Below are 5,541 nucleotides of genomic sequence, written 5' to 3'. Positions count from 1 at the left end.
ACAAGTGCTCCACAATTTATCAACAGTACTAATGGACAAATAAAAGAGATAACGTATGTTTAGTTACTCTATGTAGAATTGTTTATTTACATTACTTACAGCAGTGAATTCTACATAATAACACACATCACTCAGATGTCTGTTCATGTTGTGATGTGCTCATCTGTAATTCTTTTAGAACATTTTCCTGTCACATATTAAATAGACATTTAGTAATCATCTTTAAGATGTATATGGTTTATGTAAATGCACTTTGGTGAAGTACGTGTGCTTACTGGAGCTCCCCTATTCGCTACACATAATAAAACGTGTTTTTACAGCAAAATCACAAATATACTATACTGTTTAGCCTCTTTACACCTTCAACAATTGAACAGTTTACTCTACAGTAGTTCAGCAAATTCAGTTTGTAATACTCACATTTGTAAACACCCTCGTCTCTGTTCTCCGTCACGTTCGATGATGACGTATCCTCTCCCGTGGGCTTCTGGGATAGAAGAGTATCCATCGATGAGCACTTCAGAATCTGGACTGAAGCAGTAGGACATCTGGGGATTTCTCGCATACTGTTTTATGAATACTGCAGTTTCGAACGTACTTCTTTCTTCACGTACTATTTTCTCCTACTATATAGTAGGTAAGTAGGCATATTCGAACGCAACTTAAGTATACGTACTCATAATTCGCAAGAATTAGTGCACCAGCCAGGTAATTCTCGCCTACTTTTTTATGAATACTCAGAGTTCAAACATACTTATTCGCTCGCCTACTGCTTTTTGCCTACTATATAGTAGGGAAGTATGCGGTTTCGAATGCAGCCACTGACTGGATATTCGCTCTGACTCGATCATTTGAATCAGTGAGTCACTGACTGCGATTATTTGAATCAGTGAGCCCTTGACTGGAGACTCGCTCTGACTCGATCATTTGAATCAGTGAGTCACTGACTGCGATTATTTGAATCAGTGAGCCCTTGACTGGAGACTCGCTCTTACTGGATCATTTGAATCAGTGAGCCGTTGACTGGAGAATCGCTCTTACTGGATCATTTGAATCAGTGAGTCACTGATTGGAGACTCGCTCTGACTGGTTTGTTTGAATCAGTGAACCGTTGACTGGAGACTCGCTCTGACTCGATTATTTGAATCAGTGAGCCGTTGACTGGAGACTCGCTCTGGCTGGATCATTTGAATCAGTGAGTCGTTGATTGGAGACTTGCTCTGACTGGATTGTTTGAATCAGTGAGTCGTTGACTGGAGACTTGCTCTGACTCGATTATTTGAATCAGTGAGTCATTGATTAGAGATTCGCTCTGACTCTGATCATTTGAATCAGTGAGTTGTTTACTTATTTAACATCTTTATTGAAAAGAATCAGCTCATTCATGAATCGGACACCGCTATCACGTCTCGGAGTTGGTGACAATTTCTCCAGTTCAAAATAATGAAGAACGACATGTTTGTAGTGAAGTAAAAAGTACGACACTATGCTTTGAAATATAGTGAAGTAAAAGTTTCTCAAAATGTAAAATACAGATACTTGAAAAATGTAGTTAAGTACAGTAACGAAGTAAAGACTGGTACCTGGTTCCGTCGCTCCGGACCTTGACCTTCCACTCCATCTTGGGTTCGGAAGGCCGTGCGACCTGCGGACCGCTGAGGGTGAACTCCACCGTCGACTGCTGCTGGATCAGCTGCACGTAGCTCTGGTGCTGTCGCGCATGCACCGGGTCGTCCACCGGCCGCTGGCACCGAGTGGGGATTCGCGAGTGGGAGCCTTCGGGAGGCATCTGCTCGGACTCAGATGGGTTGCTGTGGTCGGGACTGCCACTCGGCACCCTTCGGAGCGCCAGCAGGTTCTTCTGGTTGGTCAGGCTGACCCTGCGGCGCTCCGGAGAGCGGTCCATGGTTAGCGGTGTGCTGCGCGAGCTCTCGGCCGTGTTGTACGCGCTCGAACTGTCCTTGTCCGACTTCTCGGGATGCTCGCTGATGTCCGCCAGCTTGCGGGATCCCAGCTGATGCGCCTTCATGATGTTCTGGCACTCCATCTGGATGCTGCGCAGATCCTCGTTGAGCATGCTGATATCGCGCTCCACGCCGCTGGGCTCCGTCAGGCTGCACTCGATGGTGCTGCTGCGAGCGTAGAAGAGGTCGTACTCGCCGCTGTTGCGGATCTGACACTTCAGCTCCAGGAGCTGCCGACAGCGCTCGTCCTTCTCCGCTCCGCTCCGTCCCGACGCAGAGCTCTGGCGCAGACACCGCGATAGCTTCTTCTGGATCTGTGCGAGGACGCTCTTCTCCGAAGCGGCCGTCGGATCGATGATCTTCTGGTGGTTGTAAGAGCAGGACGCCGTGATGCTTTCGTCTTGAGTTTGTCTGGTCTGCAGGGAGATTCTGAGTTAGAATCATTCAAGCGAAACCAGCGTCTACCGAGACTTCATTAGTGAGTTTCCATGTTCATTTGGGACACGGTAGGAACGCATGATTATCTGCGTTTGTTTGGATGTTCAGACAGACACATACGCAACAAGAAATGATTCAGAATCTATCATTCTTTCATTTCTAATAAAAGCAATGTATTTTTGACTTGTTTTTTAGTACAAATATATAAAGATTCTTACATAAAATGTAAAATACAGATACTTGAAAAATGTAGTTAAGTACAGTAACGAAGTAAAGACTGGTACCTGGTTCCGTCGCTCCGGACCTTGACCTTCCACTCCATCTTGGGTTCGGAAGGCCGTGCGACCTGCGGACCGCTGAGGGTGAACTCCACCGTCGACTGCTGCTGGATCAGCTGCACGTAGCTCTGGTGCTGTCGCGCATGCACCGGGTCGTCCACCGGCCGCTGGCACCGAGTGGGGATTCGCGAGTGGGAGCCTTCGGGAGGCATCTGCTCGGACTCAGATGGGTTGCTGTGGTCGGGACTGCCACTCGGCACCCTTCGGAGCGCCAGCAGGTTCTTCTGGTTGGTCAGGCTGACCCTGCGGCGCTCCGGAGAGCGGTCCATGGTTAGCGGTGTGCTGCGCGAGCTCTCGGCCGTGTTGTACGCGCTCGAACTGTCCTTGTCCGACTTCTCGGGATGCTCGCTGATGTCCGCCAGCTTGCGGGATCCCAGCTGATGCGCCTTCATGATGTTCTGGCACTCCATCTGGATGCTGCGCAGATCCTCGTTGAGCATGCGGATATCGTGCTCCACGCCGCTGGGCTCCGTCAGGCTGCACTCGATGGTGCTGCTGCGAGCGTAGAAGAGGTCGTACTCGCCGCTGTTGCGGATCTGACACTTCAGCTCCAGGAGCTGCCGACAGCGCTCGTCCTTCTCCGCTCCGCTCCGTCCCGACGCAGAGCTCTGGCGCAGACACCGCGATAGCTTCTTCTGGATCTGTGCGAGGACGCTCTTCTCCGAAGCGGCCGTCGGATCGATGATCTTCTGGTGGTTGTAAGAGCAGGACGCCGTGATGCTTTCGTCTTGAGTTTGTCTGGTCTGCAGGGAGATTCTGAGTTAGAATCATTCAAGCGAAACCAGCGTCTACCGAGACTTCATTAGTGAGTTTCCATGTTCATTTGGGACACGGTAGGAACGCATGATTATCTGCGTTTGTTTGGATGTTCAGACAGACACATACGCAACAAGAAATGATTCAGAATCTATCATTCTTTCATTTCTAATAAAAGCAATGTATTTTTGACTTGTTTTTTAGTACAAATATATAAAGATTCTTACATGAGATGCAAAATGACAAGTCTTGTTTTCTGAAAAATTTATCAAAATTAAGAACAAATATCTTATATCTTACAAAAAATAAACTTAATTCAGAGTTAAAACCCATAAAAACGCTTAATTTTGATCATTTTTTGAGATAAGACTTTATATTTTAGGTCAATTTGCTTCTCAAGTAAATGTATCTTAATTTAAAAACATTTAGATATTTATTAGATATAAAAAACAAGACAAAAATACTGAGTAAGAAAATTAAAAACTAAAACCATAAAAACATTTTAGTTACTTGAAATAACATAAATGTTAACTGAATAAAATAAAATATAATAAAACCTAAGCTTATTTTATTTCTGCAACTGAAATAAAAATGAATAAATACTATATAGACAAAAAAACTAAACAAAACCTACTGAAAATGACAAAAACACAAAAATGAACTTTTAACAAAAACACTAAACTTTAACTAAAATTAACATGAAAGCAGAAAACATAAAAATAAAATCACAATTCAAAATAATTAAATATTATAGCTTTGTTAATATTTTGAATTGATTTTATTTATATGTTCTCTGGTTTCATTTTCATTTTAATGAAGGTTTTAGTAATTTTGTTGTGTTTTTGTCATTTAATTTTAATTTTAAATATGTCTATATAGTATTTATCCAGTTTTTATTGATTAGTTTTAGTTATTTATTTCTGTAAGTTAAACTGCATGAAAATGTCTGAAATAAGTGTACATGTTTTGCACTGTGAACATTTGAACCGCAGTGCAGTGAGATTTGCTCTGACCTCCTCCTCTTCCTCTCGAGCCGCTCTCTTCGTCTCCTCCTCCTCTTCTCTCCTCTGCTCCTCCAGCATTTCCATCTTCAGCTCCTCTAAGAATTCGCTGTGCTCATCATCCAGCCACGGCTCCTCCTGAAACAGCACAAAGTGGCACACCTTACATTCTGCATTAAGAAGATGAAGCTTTTTTGGCCCATTATGATGTGCATTGAGAGATTATGTGATGATGTTTGTTTCTGCGTCAGACTCCCGGTGAAGAACTCTTTATCCTGAAGCCCAATCCAGCAATCTTTCAGTGTTACTATGGAAATGAGAATCTGTCTGTTCACTCCCATGATGCACTGCGAATGATGTAAGTGGATCAGTTCCTCTACACTCTCAAACTACAAACTTCTTACATCATTCTTCTAACTTTAGTTTCACTCAAAATATGTTATTTGAACGTTTATTTTAATATTCTAAGACCGTTAAAATGTCCAGCTTTCTTGTCGTGATTAGAATGTTATTTAAAGGTTAAACAATGTTTCTTAGAACGTTCTACTAATTTTATTTCCACCCAAAATATAAAAGTATTTGAATGATAATTTTTAATATTCTGAGAAATTATGAAAATGTACTAAAATCAATGTTATTTTAGTATCACTGAGGTACTATTAGAGTTATTGTTAATATTTGAATTAGTTTTATTTTGATGTTATATATATATATATATATATATATATATATATATATTATATATATATTATACGCCTCTGTTTTCATTTTCATTTAAAATTTGTAGTAATTGTGTTGCAATTTTAATGTTTATATACCTTTTATTCATTTTTATTTCAGGTTAAAAATAGTTTAAATAAAATAAGTTTAAGGTTTATTATATTTTATTTCATTTATTATTAATTTTAAGTAACCCTTATTTTTCACATGTTTAAGTTGCAAATTTTTTAATCACTAAATTTTCATTAATTTATGATTTTCACTACTGTATAAAAAAGAGAAAAAAAAACTAACCCTAACCTTGGCAACCTTTTTTGTCTTAAT

The 5,541-nt window shown here is 41.3% G+C and overlaps 1 pseudogene; it reads right to left on the bottom strand.

Moving 5' to 3' along the window:
- Nucleotides 1–5,541, bottom strand: part of LOC107709762 (PDZ domain-containing RING finger protein 4-like) — a 35,756-nt pseudogene that overhangs the window by 4,903 nt on the left and 25,312 nt on the right.

Source organism: Sinocyclocheilus rhinocerous, unplaced genomic scaffold (genome assembly GCF_001515625.1).
Source record: "Sinocyclocheilus rhinocerous isolate Xijiao unplaced genomic scaffold, SAMN03320098_v1.1 scaffold1468, whole genome shotgun sequence".
NCBI classification, from domain to species: Eukaryota; Metazoa; Chordata; class Actinopteri; order Cypriniformes; family Cyprinidae; genus Sinocyclocheilus; species Sinocyclocheilus rhinocerous.
The sequence above is the reverse complement of the archived record's forward strand: the minus strand, read 5'-3'. Positions and strand labels throughout refer to the sequence as shown.